Source organism: Tyto alba, unplaced genomic scaffold (assembly GCF_018691265.1).
Source record: "Tyto alba isolate M040663 unplaced genomic scaffold, T.alba_DEE_v4.0 Super-Scaffold_7, whole genome shotgun sequence".
Classification (NCBI taxonomy): domain Eukaryota; kingdom Metazoa; phylum Chordata; class Aves; order Strigiformes; family Tytonidae; genus Tyto; species Tyto alba.
This window is the reverse complement of record NW_024881328.1, coordinates 17,348,204-17,367,170: the sequence shown is the minus strand read 5'-3', so window position 1 is coordinate 17,367,170 and position 18,967 is coordinate 17,348,204.

The following is an 18,967-nucleotide window of genomic DNA, read 5'->3' as shown; positions in this document are numbered from 1 at the left end:
AGTTCCAGCACTTCTATTTTACATACCCACTCTATTCACATCCTGGTCCCCCTTTAACGTCTGCCTCTTTGCTGCCATCATTTGGCAGTCTCCAGGTAGAAGAAGGAAAGAGTCACTGCCTGCCATCTGTGAAACCTTCAGATAGCCCCATCAAAAGCTAAGCACTCAACAAACAAAGCTGTGGTGTCTTACCAAGGGCCCACAGGGACACCGCAGTTTCCTTTGGGCTGAGAGATTAGATGGTTAGAGCACAGGACTGTAAGCCAGAAGGCTCCCATCCAAGCCCAGCCACTGACTCAAAGTCCATAACCACCTACAGGCCTTTGCCAAATACAGCTGTAAGCAGAAAGTTATATCCATGAGACTGATGAGACACAGTGTCCTCTTGTTTGTTGCTGTCCATAATATTGGCTTGAGCAGGCCGCATTGGTTAGTTGAAATAGGTTGAGATATCCTTGAACAACGGGCCTTGCCATTTCAATACCGTTAACTATAGAGACGCTCTTGGCTGTTGGCATGTCCTCTGTCCACCCGCAGAAGTCAGCTCCACAGATGCCAAGAATATTCCAGCCTTTTACTGCTCCAGCCTTACCTTTTCCACAGAGTGATTCTCCCCTACAGAAAAAGGGGGATGAGACTAGGAAGCTAATGATCCACCTATTTTGTATCCTATAGTTTCTTTTTTCCTATGGAATCTTTTTATCCATATGGGGTTAGTTGGATACTCTTCATTTGCATTTTCTATTCCAGCTGGATGAGGCTGTGTTGGAATCTCTCACATACTAATCAACCTGCCTGCAATAATAAACAAATATATGCTATTTCAAGATCTCAGTCTATCATAGTGATTTCCTTCAGACTCTTACTTTCCTGATAATTCTTTCCTTTAATTCAGTGTCTTAATCTCTCCAAGTCTTTCCCAATACTTGTTAGGCACTGTTGTTACCTCATCTACTAGATGACTGTGCCTTTTGCTCTCCAGACAGATTGAGAAATGAAAATGAAGTGACTCTTGCTTTTTACATCGTATTTTTGATAAGGAGATGGAGTAAAATCTAAAATATAGCAGCACAAAAGTAATTTGTCATTTCAGAAATGCATCAAAATGTCTCCACATCTGTTTACATTCTCCAGTTCTACATCTCATCTCCATGGGGACTTAGCAACTCTGATTGGTCTCACACTAAAGTCTGAATATTCGTTCTGACTCCTTGTGAAGGCTGTACAACGCAAAGCACAGTTCTTTTGGATACAACCCCATTCCAGCAAGATCACATTTCTTTTTTTTTTTTTTTTTTTTTTCCATTTATAAAGTGCTCTGTATGGTGTGAAGAAGGTTCAGTTGACAGCCGTGGAAATAGAGGTCCTCTGCTTAGCCACAGTACATGCAATTTAGGTTTCACCACTCCACCCACTGGCAATAAGACCTCAGCTTGGAACCTCAGCAAAAAGAAGAGCAAATAAAGTTCACTCTCCATGACCAAAAGTTAGCTCTTCTGCTGTTGCAATCAATAAAAACAACAGTTTTGAAGAAAATACAGGTTCAGGCAAGTCTTGCTTACCCTCTTTGGATTTGATACCATCTGTTCTTCCTCTTCCATTATCGATTGGTTCCAAACACTCACATTTCACCAACTTTCCTCGATTCCAGCAAGGAACCCTGATAGCAATGATTCAGACTTGCTCCCAAACCAATCAGCAGCATCAACCTCAGTTCATGAAGTAGTTTGAAGATCTGGAAGGCTGATAAGAATCCATGTTTCTCTTGGTTGCCCTGCACACACCACCCAGCTATTGCCATTCCTCAGCTCAGATGGAATGCACAGCCAAGCCAAGACTATTATGATGCGTTGGGCATGTGGGAGGTCCAGCAGTGAGCCCAACGGCAATCATGGCTTTGAATTAAAAAAAAAAAAAAAAAAAAGTTAAAAATAAATTATGAAAGAGGACCAACTTCTCTATAAAACTTTTTTACATTTTCAGACAATTCCTTTCATATTTTCTTCCCACACCCTTTCAAGGAGCCTGCTATGAATATCTACCAAGATATGATGTTATCTTCTTTGAAATCAATTTTTAAAACTTCCCTTTTTTATAATGTGGAAAACAGTCTCTTCACTGGTTAGATCTCTGATATACTGAGACACCTGATCACTATGTTTCATTATTCTCATTGTTCAGTATGACTGTATCCATTTTTCTGTCCCCTCTCTTACAGAGGGCTATCTTTTTGCTTATATAGTTTGTCGAATAATCTGGTGTTGGCTTATGAATGAACTTCATGAACACCAGAAGTCTAAATAAAACCTATTCATAACATGTATTTTAAATGTGATGCATTTATCCTCTTCCTCGCTTTCAAAGACAGAAAATCTTTTCTGTGGAAAATCTGAGGTTGGAAAATATTCTTTAAAGAATAAGATGGGGAAGAGCAGGCTGGGAAACACAAATGATTCATTCTTTCATGGAAATAGCTTTTAGAAGGCACTTGTGTCGGCACTAGAGCTACAGTTCAATAAAAGGAGGACTTTGCCCACATCACCTCTCTTTTTAGTAGAGCTGTGTCACACAGATAAAGTGTGAAACAAAATTAACTCTGAAGGAGGACTCTGAACTACCCTCCTATTGTATAACTTCAGGACATTTCTGTCCAGATTAATTAAAAAACATTGGATCTACATATCTCTCCCACCCAGAATAATTGTTCCAGTAATCAGAAAAGAGTGAGAACAGTTGTGTGGTATTTACAGCTGCCAGTGATTTCATGAGCTGTCGTAAACATCCCTGCCACTTAAAGATCATGAAGACTGTTGAGAATATATTGGCCATATACTGTCATGGTCAGTACCTTTGTAGTAGAAATGAAAATGTATTTAAGACCCCATGGCTGACTTTGATAGATTGGTTTCCATCATAAAAACTGAAATACTTTAATAAGAACATGCTTTATGAGAGTAGCTGTTAGCCATGGGTGTGTCATCACACTGTAACCTTCTAATTCTTTCCCTCTGAGCTGAATCAAAGGCAGCTGGACCACTAATTTATTACAAAGACAGGTGCTGGAGACAGCAGAAATCAAGAAAGCAAGAGTGAGAAAGAGAGAAAGCAAGAGAGGAAGAAAGATCAGGAGAAAGCAAGCAAGCAAGACAGAGACTGACAAACTTAACTACAAGATAGAATTTGCCTGGGCTGCAATCTGTTTGCACACCAGATGTCTGTATGGTTCAGGCGGACTGCATTGCAGAGGGTGGGAAGTTCAGCACTGCCCAAAGCCAAAAGGAAGGGAAATTTCAAGAATAAAACCAAAAATAACTTTGCTGTTTGTTTCCTTCACCAGTAAAAAATGGGTCCCTCCAGTCATGTAGTTGACCATACCATGAACTAACACTTTCCCTTGTAAACATGTGGTTGGAGTCCTCCTCAGAATTTGGCCAGACCAGCTGAAAACCATGGAATTTAATGCAGTAGGCTGAGGGAGTAATAAAATGCATCTCCCTAATTAGTTTATCAGTTTGAGAGTGAAGGACTTGGGTGAAGAAATGTAATTTTGTGAGTTCTGTGATATTTGAACAGGCTTATTTACATTCCTCGCCTTATATTTTTGGCTTTTACACCCATCTTCCTTTCTTTACCTCTCCCCTACCATCCTTGTTCCTTTCTTCTTCCCAAGTCCATCACATACCTAGGGTCAACCAGACAGTTCTGCAGATGGGTTGATGATTCTGCAAAACATACATACTGAGATGTTTCTGTCTGGCCTACAGATGGGAGGCTCATAAACACCTTATACACCCAGTCCCTCATTACTGGTTTAACAGCTTTTCTACTGGAAAGCCAAGAGCTTCCTCAGGCAATGCATGGAGTTACCATATGTTTGGGATACTAATAGTTCCTCTAAAAACTCATGTGTTTTCAGGCTAACAGAAGAAATTAAATTCTTTTCTTCTTGATATGTTTTTAGTGGTTGAGAAAGGATCCAACTATATGGGCTGTTCTGGGGGTATCTGCAGGCTTTGCCAATTGGATGTGTGTGAGTTTGAATGATGCTTTTTGTCTTAAGTCATACAGATTGATTACATTTAAAACATTCTGCATCAGTATCTTCTGTCCCTGATGATACCTCATCACAGCTCCTCAGAGACATCACCACTTAATCTGCCTGAGTCAGAGCACAGTGTTTCTGAGAGAATTGTATATATAACTGCAAAAATTAAGTGAGAAAAAGAGGCTGTTCCACACCTCCAGAGCTCTACTCCACCCTGCACAGAGCAATAGACCTGTTTGAAGCCAGACTGTCCTGGAGTAGCAGATAATTAGGAATGTCCTTTCAAGTGTAAGTTTAGGACACCCACATATGCTGGAAAATAAAGTCCCAGGACATTCTTCCATGTGTGAGACCTAAAAGTCTTCAAGTATCCTACTGGAAGAATCAGTCTTCCTGAATTTCTTTGGCTAACCTGAAATTGAGATGGTCAAACAACAATCAGGTGCTGTAAGGAGCAGTGACAATCATAAAATATTCCTTTATCTTTTCTATTTTTTCGTCAAGTGATAGGAAATGAACATCCTGCCTCTGTCTGATGGCACCCTGAGGACAGAGGACTTAAGCAAAGACCAAATCAGTCTGTAATGGTGGAGGGTTACAACCTGTATTCAGTAGGAAAAAGCTCATTATCCTTGGTTTTCTGGATGAGTTACTGCAGAGAAAATGCATTCTTCTTCCGGAATCCCTTTTGCGGTTTGAAATTGACAGCATCCTTCTTTCCACACCAGAAATATTTGAGCAGTGTTGTTCCATGCCACCTTCTGTCCTAGCTATAGTCATATTTTTTTTATATTATATTTGTAATTCCCTAAGGCAACTGTAAAAAGTTCTGCAGACCTTGGTGAAAGCGAACTGGCTTCTCAGTGAGACAGAAATGAGGTGTGCTGAGAAAAGAACACCTCTAAAGGGAAATTCGGAGAGTTGTTCCCTGAGTCTTGTGCCAAATTCCTTTGCAGCCTCAATGTCTTGGTGGCCAACAGAGACTACATCACTCTTAGGAAGAGACTAGAAAACATGACTGAAAGTGCTAAAATGCCATTGTGTACACAGTGTCACTTCCTGACCTCAAACATAGTTTGAATCACCAGCCCTCAGAAAATGTATAACATAAACAAGGAAGATCTAGAGCAGAAACATGGAGATTTCTACATAGAAAAGACTTAGAAAGGAGCCCTCTGATGTAGATCATTAACAAGAAAGGAATATAAAACTGTGACTGATACACAGCAGTCCCTAATTCCCTCATCATACTCCTGGAACAAGGCACTTTCACCTCTTTCTGAAGCACATGTCTAGTTTGAAATACAATGTTCTTGTAACATCTTCATAGGAACCTTTTGGATTACTCATAAGGTTTAAATTTTGGCACCTGCTTCGGGATGTTGCTGAGTCAATGCCCCAGTTTGAAGAGTAGCCAGTGAACAGGACTGCCCCATTCACTGCAGTGAGGCTCCATGGACAGTGAAGGAGCAGTTGTGATTTCCAGTCCCAGACCAGCAACTGACTCATCCTACCTTCATTCTTGGAGCCTTAGTTTGTTCATACCAGAGTCTGTTATTCTTTCAGATGAATTCAATCTCTATGACATTAGCTTCAGCCTGTGTACCCTGGGGGTGACTCTCTCTGCACTTCCCTGAAGAGCATTTTAGACCAGTTAATAAAGTTCTATCTAGCTGTGCTACATTAAGCAAATAGCCTTCAGTTGCTCCAGACCCCACAGTGATCTCCATCACTAATATGAGAAACATTTCTGCAGAGAAAATGGGGATTTGTATTCAGAAGAGCCTGGTATATGCTGTAGAAATTATACAAAAGTGGTCTGTGGTGAGATCTTTGTGTATGCAAGTTGCCTTTAAAATCTCTAAAAGGTTCTGTCATCTCAAAAATAAAACAAAAACAACCCACCAAAAAAACAAAGCAAAACAAACAAACAAACAAACAAACAAAAAACCAACAAACAAACCCCAACACAGTTATATTAAAACCAGAATTCTTGGAAATCTGCTTCTTCTTCTGTTAGTTGCAAAGGAAAGAAGAAAATAGTCCACATTAGTAATTCTTTTGTCTACAATACATAACAAAGGCCTTGGGGTCCTCTGCAGTCTTGTCAAGTACTTCTTATTGTTACTCACATGGTGAAAACCACTTTTGTATCTTCTGAAATGTGGTGCAGGAGAATAATTATGTAATGAATCAGATGAAGAAAGCTGGAAGGACTCATTCTTATCTACACTGATGTTCATCCCACCAACTTTAGCCATTTATAAATTAGTTACCTAAATTAAGTAGCTGTCTAGATTATTCAGTTAATGAAGAAAAGTAGGCATTTCCAATCAGGAATACCTTCCACCTCTGGGACAGGCTGGGATAAATATTCCTTAGAGATACACATCTTTCTCCATTGCCTAAACTGGAATCTATATAGCTTGCTGTGGCAAATACCTAAATACTAGACGGTTTAAGATCAGATCAGTTCCACCCCATCTTGAGACTGGCCTCCTATGTAACATTAACCATACCACTCACTGGATGAATTCCTTCATTTTACCCTGTTTCTTTAACCTGCTTGGTCAATCCCTCTCTGGTAAAGCTGTGCAAGACCCCTGTGAGACAACACAGTGACTTTACTGTTCCCTGATGTGATATTTTCCCCCTCACAGCCTATCACTGGGTTGGTAGATCTTCTTGTTTCATGCCACCACAACAGCAGTCTTCCCTCCTTTCTACATATGTCCCTTTTGCTCTTGGTGTGAGTTCTGGGGACTTTCTCACCCTGTGGCACTTCATCTGGTCACAGAACCACAATCCCACCACAGTCTTGTTTGCCAAATGTCTTGTGTAAGGTTCAGCCTTGTGGGTTTCCTCCAGAGAAAGGAGACAACAAAGATCTTCTGTGGGAGCAGAAACACCAGCCTGCTCTCTCAGGGTGCATTAGAAGGGGGCTTTGGCCTCTTCATTTCCATGTTATTCAACTTGCAAGATCTTAACCATAAGTGGGATTACAGAACAGGAGAAAGATGCTCAGAAATGCCCTAAGGTTCTGAAAGTACTAAAAGGAGTACTAACTCCCCAGCTAACAGCCTAGGGATACTGCCAGCAGTATCTTCTAGCTGCTACTTCAATAATCTCACAGGTGAGTGACTCCTGACCCTTGCTTGGGGCAGGTCACACTTCACACCATCCAACACCTAGATCCCCTGCTGTGTCCCCTGGCTGGTCTCCCTTTACCTCTGACAATCCCTGTGGTGCCTCTGCATGGCAGTGCCAGGTCCAGTAAATGAGCCAGGGTAAGCTTATTAATTTGTGACTTGCTCCACACCTACCGTGGAGCAGGAGGGTCTGGATTAGATGCAGGTGGTTGGACACTGAACAAATCTAATTTGGTGGGAGCAAAATGCCAAGAAGGTAGTGAGGCTGCATGGTCATCTAGCACCATACAGCCTACAGCAAGAAAGCAGGCTTTACTGCACACACTTTGCAAGTGAGGAACCAAGAGAGAGCATTTAGCTCTCATGGTTAGTGTGGAAACTTCCTCCAGTGTGTTTAAGCAGCATTGCTTTGTGGACCAGTAGCTGGGTGTAAACATCTTGGTTTATCATCAAGTAACATTTCTCCTCTCATTCTGTTAATGACGACCAAAGGGAAGTATTTGGTATTCTCTATGAATACTCATGGCAGTGCCAGGAAGGGCATACTTAGGGTCTGTGGCCCATCCCAAACAATATTCAGCTTAAGGCAGCTGCCAAGGAGCTAGAAGATTGTATAAGGACATGAGGGTAGCTGAGCTGGGTCCAACCATATGTACATTTAGCCCTGCAGCCTGGGAAAAGTAAGAACAGGACAAGTATATATGCTGTTTCCCCCAGGTCTACCTAAACACATTTAGTCTGCATATTTATTAATCCCCGGTGAAATTCTTCTTCATTAACTCATGCATTCTCCCCTGGAAGTTTTTCTCCATCCATTACATCCTCTGGCCATGTATCTGACAGATCAACTCCACACCACAGGAGGAACTGCCTCCTTTGGCCAGTTCTGACCCAGCCCCACCCCCAGCTTCACGTGGTGCTCACTCCATGAGTGCCCACCTCGGTCTCTGTGCATCCCCATGGGCGGCTCTGCATCCCCCTGCACTGGTACAGCTCATGTATGGCAGCTGTGACCACTGAGCCAGGAACTTTGTGGTGAAAGAACTAAAGCTCAGCATCTCAGCCATCCTGTTCCAGTGCTCCAGCTCCTCTTTTGCAGAGTTATTACTCCACACATGGTCTGTACTAGACAGGTATGCGAGACAAGATAGCAATCAGCTGACGCATTTCAGAGTTACAAACCAGCTGGGAGTGCTGTTCTCCGAGACCTCCTCACATGCACCAGGAGAAAATCCGATGAGCATGAAGGAAGGAGATGGCTCAGCATGTCAGAGCACCATGCCTGGTCCTGCTTCTACTCGGCATGAGGAAGGACGAAGCAAGAAAGCTTTCTTCAGGCTTTCCTAAATCAAAGTGTGTGAATAGCTGAGGTTGGGAAAGAAGTTGCCTCTTGCCAACACACACACACACACACACAATCATTTCTTCCATCCGTATCTCCTCAGGGCAACTGAGTTTCTGGTTAAGCCCAGTGCTGAGTCACTGAGGTATAGATTCAACCAATATAAAAACCTTCCTCTTTGACAGCAATCCAAATAAGCACAAATGAGCAGAAGAGATGGAAGAAAAAAAAAATAATCTAGGGATGTATCAGGGCTGGTAGCCCCAGAGAAGGTCCTGCAGGAGGTATCTCAGCACCTTCTCTGTTCAACACCCTGTCCTGGCAAAATCAGAGCCATTCCTTTCCTGACACCCCACAACAACAACCCCAAAATGATTAATGTTTGTTCTGAGAGATGCCAAGCAACCCTCCACTCCTACTTAAATCAGGAGATTGCAGAGAGCTTTGCACCTGACAAGATGAGGTCTTTTGGGTCTTGGAGGGAAGATCCCCCTTTATGGCTGGAGATGAATGATAGCCATCTGAGCCCTTGCCCCACGCTGTGATGGGTGGCAGGGCTGCTGTCATAGCTGCTCTGGCCAATTTTTACAATGGTGCCATTATCTATCAGCCATCTGGCAGGCGTAGCCTTTATTTTTTTTTGCATCCAGCCCTGTGTTGGCAGATGTTAGGTGGAAAGGGAGGTTGGCACGGGGAGACGGGAGATTTGACATCTCGTCCCTTCTCCCCTTTGCTAACATTCCTTTGGCTTGTAAGTCTGACAAACCAGCAATGGGAGAAGATTGTTATCAGATAAGTTCTTTGCAAGGACACAGGGTCACGTGTTTTTTGTCCATTTTTAAGACTTCAATGGCAATACACGAGCACATTTCCCAAGAGCCAGGAAGGAAAAGCCTGTTCAATAAAGCAACTAGGGGAAACTCTGGGTTTAGCTTTGTTTTTTGTAAGAAAGTAGGAATGACACATCCTCCAAAATATCCTTGAGGGTTGCTGATATTCTTGGTTATTAAAAAACTTCTCATGAGTGTCAAGGGCAATGCAGCGGGTGTAGTGCAGAGGGAAGGCAGAGGGGGGATGAAGGTCTTCAACACATTACTGTCACACAGGTTTCACATTCAGGCTGCTGACAGGGGCTGGGCTGCTCCATAGGTTCATTTCCTGGAAAGAAAGAGTGCATCCTTCCCAAATATGGCCCAATTGCCTCAGCTGATGATGCTGGTTTTCATTATTTTAAGACCCAAAGCAGGGATTGAGGTCCCATTGTTCTCAGCACTGTATTAACAGAATAAGGATGAGATGAGCTCTGGTAACCAAACCCAGCAGGAGAGGGGCTCCCTCACACCCAGCTCTTCCACTGGGTGGTCTCAGCAGACCTTGAGCTCTTCTGGGGAGCCTGGGCTTGAGGGGCCAACATTTCTCTGAGTGGCTGAGTACTACAAGCAAAGGCAAAAGGAAAAGTAAGCAGGCAGAGGAGCTGCCCAAGGCACTCACCCTCACCACGGAGTGGTGTTCCTCTCCAAATGGGCTCAGTGGCTTTTGCCAAGGGCAGACTCATCAAGAAGCTTGTCCAAAGACAGCGTGTCTCGCTCTCTGAGTTTAACATGACGCCTTTTGGTCTCTGCAATTCCCCTAGCACCTCTCAAAGGCGCATGGATTTGATTTTGGCAGCTGTTCAGTGGGCCACATGTTCAGCTGATCTGGATGATGTGATTGTTTTTGGGAGGACTTTCCAGGAACATTAAAATTGCCTGGAGGATGCATGTAGCTGGCTGCAGCAGGCTGGTCTGAAAGCAGAAACCCATCCAACTGTGACTAGTTATGGTCCCAGGTGCAGCCCCTTGGTTCTATCGTGTCTTCATCAGGGTGTGCCTTCACCTCCAGCCAGGAAAGACACCCTGAACACAAACCCACCCTGGAATGGCAGCTGAAAGGAGACATACACACACACACACACACACACGAGGTGTGTGAGTCCTGATTTTGCTCTATATTATCTGGCAAGAAAAGGAAGGGGAGGGACACATGAAAGAGCAGATTGGATCTGAATTTCCAGCCTGAGAGTAGGTCTGTAGCAACATTTTTCAGCTCATCTGCAGTGCTTGTGTGGACAGCAGTACTGAGCTGCTGGTCCTGTTATCTATCCACATTGCTTTCCTTCTCCAGTGGGGCTTGGATTTTGGACCTAGGAAATGAAGCAGGTTATGTCCCTGCTGCAGCTGTTTCAGAGAGGTGGCACAGAGCGGCACACCCCAGTACTCCTAAGAGCCCAGAAGGAGGAAGTACAAGGATTTTTTTGAGCTAGCTGATGGTGAGGAAAAACAAGTGATGCCCACTGAAGTGAGATGCAGGGCTCTCTTCTAGCAGAAGGATCTTGAACCTGAACCTCAGCCCAAGGAGCTGCTATGAGTAATGGTCGAGTATCACACTGGCTGCAGCGACCAGAGGCACTGATCCACCTAATCTGGCAGTTAACACACTCGGAACAGACTGCTCCTGGTAGCAGGCAGAGTAAAGTAGATCATGAAACACAGAGATTTCCACTGTCATGCTTGGCAGATAACATGCCAGAAATAGGTCTCCATGTTATGATAGTTTTTCTGTCCTCAGGGGGAAAAAAAAAAAAAAAAAAAGCAGACAGTACTGTGCCAGCTTCTCTAGATATTATGGAAAGACAAATCTAAAAATCCTAACTTTTGACTATCAAGAGTTAAAATGATCAGCAAGTGGAGGATTTCTAACTGGGGACACCAGAGTAAAATGAGCACAGTCCTTGTCCAGGTTGCCTGATCCTTCATCACAGAGTCAGTCCTTTCTTCAGGAGTCATCTCCTCAGCCAGCTCCCTCCTGTCCATCTCTCAGCACCCACTATGGACCTGTTCAGCTGACCACGTCACGGGAGGGACACAAACAAACCTTTCAGTGGAGAAATACTGAGTTCACATGGGGATACCTTTCACAGGAGTCTTTTGTAATACAAACCTTCTCACACAAACACTCAAAACTTCCTTGGAGCCTCATTGCATTTCTTCCTTATTTGTAATGGGCTTCAGCAAAACTCATTGTCCATCAAATCCATGTGTCCAAGATCATGTAGTAGGAATCCTGGAGCGTGTGTGAAAGTGATTACATTTTGCTGTTGGATGTCTTAGCTAAAATGCAAATTAGCTGTCACTCTTTGGTAAATTGTGTGGTACTAAGCTTTACTAAGCTTCCTCCTTTTCCCTTGTGTTACAAATATACACGTGGGAAGGATGGCCTCTCCTACACATCTAGAGATGCTGATAGCTCAGGCAGCAAGATTTGGCTGGGCCTTTCTGTTTATAATAGCTTACAAGTCTTGCAACTTAAAACCTACAAACCACATGCACATGCTGCTAAATCACTCAGCTCCACATGGCTGGGGGAACCCACCAAGCCTAAGCACAGCACAGAAACCCAACAGAAAAATGGACATCATATGAGGAATGAAAAGAGGACTGACAATCTGCGGGGAGATGATCCCGGTACAGCTAGAAATCTGTTTGAAATTGCCTCAGGTAGGAGCCATGGCCCATTTCCTTACAAGTCTTTGCTAGAGAGATGTCAACTCCCATCTTTCTATGTTCTTATGTGCTGGTTTTGACACCACCAAATCCAGGTCCACTTCACATCTCAAGCACTAGGTTCTCCTCTGATGATCTGCCACAACTGCGCCCAAGAGCATCTGCCTCTTGCACTGAGACCTTCTGACGGGTGAAAATACTGTTTTATTACTAGCAATTACAGCAAGAGAAAATGAATTACTCGTCACAAGTTTGGGTTACAATAAAGCAGCTGATGCTGGGTCTCTTGAGACAATTAATACAGCTCAGCTTGGAGAACAACATGACTGTGAGAGCTAACAGCCAGCTGGAAGACTGCAAACAGCCTAGTAAAATGGCAAAATCGGCAGTTACTACCTTTTTTCTGGCTGGTTGTGTATCATACTAAAGAGAGGTGACAACCTTTGGCCACTTTATGGTCTTTAATTGCAAACAGTGCTCTCTGTAAGAGAACCCAACCTCCCAAAGCTTTGCATACTCTGCTGTAGTCCAGTAAAGCACCCAGTTGCACCACAGGCAACTAAATACAGACTGTCTGTCAGCACCCTGGCTGCACAAAGAGGGTGTATCAAAAATCAGCACAACAGTGTTTCTGTGCATAACAGGACATTTGTTCCCAGGTTCAACCACCTCTACAGTTTGATCCAGACCTTGAAAAACATGTGAGTGTGGTATTATCACTCAGGCCTGAGCATGACCTCAGGCAGGAGGAGATCTGATTGCTAGAAGGAAGACTTGGGAGCCAGCACCAAAATCAGGGTGAGTGCAGATGGCTGCAATGGGCCAAAACTCCAGGCGCTGCTGAGAACAAAAAGTATCAAAATCTGGGGTTGTCTTATGCAATCACCCAGCACTTGGTGGAGGAAAGCATAATTTTCCATGGCTGCTGCTCTCTCTCTGTCTCTCTAAGTGCAGTTTGCTGAGCAGCTCTGCTTTGCACCACTGATGTCAAAACCTGAGAGATAATGCAAGACAGAAACATAACACACTGTACAACTGTCTGGCAGGCACATCTGGATGCAGTGTAAACCTCACCTCTTCGTCAATATAATAGTATGCATTTATTTCTCCCTCTGGGAAAAGCAAAACCAGTTCAGATCTGTGCAACAACAACAAAAACCAAAACAAAACTGCGATTAGTGATGTGGAAATGCTGCTGCAGGAGGAGACCCTGCAAAATGTGGACTTAGATAAAGCAGGTAAAATATCTAACCCTGTCCAAAACAGAAGCCAAATCCCCCTTCAACCAGGTTTTCCTTTCCCCAGGGGAAGAAGAGGAGAAGCACTGAACTGCAGGATTGCTCATGATGGAGATTACCCCCACCTGCTCCCTCCTGGATATAACCCTGAGAGTCACTGTCGTCTATAGCCTCTCCTGTTCTCAGCTGAGCAAATATCCCAACCACAATCATGACCACACTGATACATCTCCTAAATTTCCCCACTGCCTCCTTCCCCACTGTCATTCCTGCTTTGCCTGACCTGATGTTGCCCATGTGGGACTGGCCACCCTCTTCCTGACATAAGCATCCCAAAAGTTTTTCCTGCTGTCCTGCTATGGCAGTAGGATTCACAAGAAGCTGACATCAGGCTCTCCTCTCCTCACGTGGTCCACATTCAGAGGATTATATGTAAGCACAGATGGCTCTGCACCGTCTGCTAATTGGGAATTGTTCCTTTTTATCTAGTCACTGGGGCTTGTCCTGGGCAACGACTGCCTGATTTCTTTCTTTTTGATTTCAGATGGTTTTGTAAGGAGTTACCAGGCAGAACTGAAGGGCTGATGGATGAGGCTTTCATGAATGCCTTGATCTGCGTGGCCTGCCAGGTGGTCTATAGCTGTGCAGACAAAGACACCAGTGGCTTTTCAAGGATCTTACCCTATCTGCACTGGGCAGCAAGGTTACGCAGGATGTACAGAAATGTGACCCAACAGGTTTCCAATCTCCTGGACAAGTAGATTTATAGTAGAGATGACTATATTTCTCTTACCAGCTCACTCCCTCTGTCAAGTCCCTGAGTACCAGGGGTGAATAAGCTCAGCATGTGCCACAGGCACAGTGCATAATGAGACATTTTTATCACCCACTTCTCAGAGCTAAGTAACATTCATACACTGTCTGGCTCTGTTCCACTATGCTGGGGGTGATGCATGGGAAAGCTTTGGCTCATAGCAGCTTATGCCTCCCTATAGGCACTTCTCCATCACTGCCTGTCCATGGCTGTAAAGCACAGGCCAGGATGGTGCACACAGAGAAGTGACTCCTGGGTGCCTTTAAACTGCCTTTTCAGGCCACTACAACTCCCGTCTCCCTGCTCTGCTTCCCTCACTCCCTAACCCGCCTCAGCCTCTCTGGTCAAGGCAGCCTGGATGTGATGGGGCAAATGATGGGCAGAAGGAAAAGCTATAGTACATCATCCAGATGGACAGAAAGACAAGTGTGAACATGGGAGATGTTGTAGAAGAAAAGCTTGCTTGAAAGTGTGGTGAGAGCAAAGAGAGTGCCCCAAAGGTAGTCTCCTCACATGCGTCAAACACGTAGCAAGGAACAAGCTTCACAAACTCTTCAGCACATCTGGCCACACTCTGTAATCTAGTGCAGCTCATCCCACTACCTCCATTCCCCCTGTGGACACAGTCTGCTGGAGGTTCATGGGAGGGCTGAGATGATGGTGTGATTCTTTCCTACATTAGCCTTTAAGAGGGAAAATAACCCTCAGCTACGACATCCAACACATAATAAAAATTGCCTTAAAGAGCCTTCTGACAATATTCCCTAGACCTCACATTTCAGTTACACATAGACACAAAACCTTCTGGTGGCAGGGGCAATTCTTATGCAGGTGAGGCTATTGGTGAGCATTTCCCAATGTGGGAACACTTCTGGCAGAGGAATGAATTGTCTGGTTGCAAAATATCATGCAAGTATTCCTCAGATGGCCATGACCAAACCCCCACCAACTTGGAACATGTAAGACAGTCAAATAGACCTTTGACTCTACTGTCAAGCAGCATGTCAGCAGAGGAGTGCGTTCCTTTGCCCTTCCCATGAGCGTCCAGGCATCATTAGCATCCCTAGCATGCAGAAATCCTCATCAAGGACATGACCTCATTGTTTCAGCGGCTGCACAAATGCAGCTAAAAGATGGTGTCTGCCCCCAGAGAGCCCATAATCATGTGTAAAATGCTGGATGGGGAACACAGTTTGATTGAAAGAGAGTGTAAAGGAATAATAAGATAATAATGTAATATGTCCTTGGCCTGCCTCCCTTTCCTCAATGTGTTACTCTCTCAACCCTGATGATGTGATGTCTCATTTACAATTCTGGAAATGCAGACCATATATATCTTTGTAGCTAAGAGATCAGGGACCGTACTCTGGAGTCTGCCTGGCACAAGTCAGCTCAGCTTGGCCTATAAGTATTCCCTTCCCTTCCCTCCTCCATGCTGTGGTATCCTCCTCCACAATCCTTACTGGGAATGGCCCTGGGACATGCTATTCTCCAGGCCAAACCTAGGAAACACAGGTATGAGCTGGCCAGCTAAAAGGAAATGTTTATTGTGCCCAGTGTATAAGGCTGAGAAGTTGAGGCTAAGACTTGCCTATGGCCATAGGGAAAGTCAGTGTCAGAGGAGGCTTTGTTTTCCAAGGGCCAGACCAGGAGACAAAGAGAAGCATTTTTTCAGGTTAGGATCAGCCCTTATTGTATATCTGTTTCTTTCTTTAATGCATCATTCAGAATGAGTTGTCATCTAAGGCTCAGCTTTGTAAGAGTGTGAAGGGACATAAATCCTAATGTGCTGTGTGCACTTGTGGGCCTTGCTGAGGTGTGAGCTGTATCGGCTGCACATGCAGACAACCACTGCCACACACAGTGGAGCCTTTTCAGCAAACATAAATGCTCTTTCCCAACCTGGTTGGTGCTGCATGTAGTGTCCCGGCAAAAATGGCCTGCAGCAAGCTATCGTGGTGCTCAGTGGAGGGCTTCTGGCACAGGGTGCTTGAGGAGGATCAGGTTAGCTCCAGCTGAGCCCCACATGTTCAGCCACAGCTTCTGATCCTACACTCACTACCGAGCTGGAGAGCAATTGTTATCAAATCTTCACCAACGGTGTCTTTGGCCACTTCCGAGTTATGGCTTGAAGTTAGTCTTCTGGAGGTGTTTATCTCCAGTCCCATGTCTTGTAGTATAAGGGACTTTGATCTGGGAGTCCTGGATAGCTCAGGGTTCCCATGAATCACTGCTCCTTTGAATTAGGAGGTAGCATTTGTCACACCTCCATTAAGAAATTATAATTAGCAACTTTAAGCTACAAGATCATATTGCCTAGATGTGAGGCTTTACTTTGCATGGCTGCAATGGCAGAAATGTCACGCTGTCTGCTTGTGCTTCTGTCCTGTCCTTCCTCTCTGCTGCTGTGGAGTATCTGCAATGAAAGAGTGGTGAAGGCATTTATTTTTTTGGGTGATATAAAGTGAGTGGGGAACAGTGAGAAGAGAACTGCTGATTTGACCTTGAACGCTGGGAGAAAACATAACACACAGTCTGTATAAAGTTTCCTCTTGAAGAAAAATAATAATAATAATAATAAAAAAATCTTTTTGTTCCTCTACCAGAGAAGACTATAAAAATCTGCTCCTGCAAAGCTGAAGTGGATTTCACAGCCAAAGCAAGGTCATTCAGAAACTGTTGCCAGGTCAAGTTTTCACTTTGAACATTTTCACAGTTAAAGGAGGATCCAGAACATGTATGAAAACACAGCCCTAGACTTTCCACTTTAAACTCTTGCTTGCTTGAACTATAAGGTGCAAAGAAGAGAGCAGGATTGGGGGGGCTGTGGTGGCAAGGCTTGGGTGATTGTTTATCTAGAAAATCTTTGCATCTGCTCTTTTGAGTGAAGTTCCCATTGCTTTTTTTTTTTTTTTTTTTTTTTTTTTTGCTTTTTCTTTTTTTTTAACTCCATTTTCCAGCTGTGTAGCACAAAGCACAGGCAGGTCAACAGCCTTGCCTAAGATCACAGAGTGAGTCAGTGGCTCTGGAGAGATCAGAGCCAGGACCCCACTGTGTGCCAGCTCTTTGTGCTTCCCTCTGGTTTTAAAATTCATTTCAACCCCAGGTGCTAAAACAAGGTAAAACAGGACAAATTCCAGACTGTGACTTTGGCGGGGGCTTATGAAGGACTCAGTAAAAATGCCACCACAATGCTGTGACACCAGACACCACAGACTGAATGGTGCTCAGTCGTATTTATGCTTAGGGATATGGACATTTCTATGTCCCCATGACTTTGCAATAGCTTTTCAACCCACTGGTCCATTTCAACCCAATCTGACAGCACTTCAGGGTCCTCCAAGATGTAACTTTTCTACAGTTTTCATGAAAGCTGGCTACCAGATAAAGGAGAGTGCTGGAAATTAAGTACCCGCTATAGGAAAAGGTGACTCAGCCACAGCATTATCCACCAGCAAATCCACCCAATAAAGGTGGGGAGTGGGGGGCACAAACCAGAGGCTGTGGCTGCACTTGCACAAGCAAGTTAAACAGGACAGGGGCTCAAGCACCAGGATGTGACTGTCTGTGCTATGTGGCTGCTAGTACACTCTTCGTCACAGCTGTCATAGCATCTTCTAAGCCCTGGGATGGGTATCACACCAGCAAGAGACATGCCCAGGCATAAGATGGGTGACATCCTCTTCTTGTGGGACACACACGGACACACACACACACACACGACAGAATGAAGTCCCATAGATGTGATCTGTGTTATGCCACAGGACTTGGATTCCCCAGACTGACATTGAGTGTTTTCTTCTTTTTCCTGATTGGACAATTAACCTATTAAAAGCATTGTCTGCCTTTTCCCCCAGATTACTGTTTCTTTGTGTTCACATTAATCAAAGTTCTGGCCATAAGTTTTAATTTCTGAAATAGGTAAAAAAAAAAAAAAAAAAAAAAAAAAATTATTTAGAGAGCTATTTTGAAGTATTTGTAAAAAATTAAAAATATCTGACTATTTTGCCAGCAGTGGATCTCAATTTGTTATTGTAGGGTCACTCGATAGTAATGGCTGGAAAGGGTGAAAGTAATTTGCAACCCTGAGCTACATTGATTAATTGTGGCCAAGTTGTGCAGCGATAGTGGGTTCTTTTATTGGGAGGTCACCGAAGGGTACAGGGCTGAACAGAACAGATCATTACTGGAGGGCTGCTGGTTAACAGAAACTATAGAGCTGTTTATGAACAGGGGGCTCGGCTGGTCTGAACAGGATATTCATGAAGACTGCACTACAAAATGGTTCGTTGTTGTGGTCATGCGCTCTGGGCTGCTGATATTCGTGGGTGCTCTTGTGTGGGCATGTTCAGTTTATTTAGAAAATAAGGGCATTGAAGCACTTGTTTTCTGAGGGAGAAAAAAAAAAGCACAGAGTAAGAATTACTCCAACTGTGCAAATATTGAAGAGAAAGAAAGGAGAATGTCTCATTCTCCCTTTTACAAGTTTTTAAATGACAAAGCAGAAGATTTGAAATGCTGGGCAGAGCTGTGCTTGCCATTGCCTGGGGTCTCCAGCACAGCAGAAGGCTGCTAAACCAATAATCTTGCTTTTCTGACCTTGCAGCCTCCTAACAAATCCTTTCTACTTTAGCAGGATTTGTTTCAGAGAACTAGGCTGTGTAATCTGGTACTCTGGTAATGTCCTCATTTAACAGATTCAAGGCCAAATCCTGCTCATACCTCCACTGGCGCGGTCCCATCACTTTTGGTGCAACTGCTCTGGCTGAGAGCAGACCATGACGTTTTTCCCATTAATCTCATTCCCCCTTCCTATTGTGTTTCATTTTATGGTGCC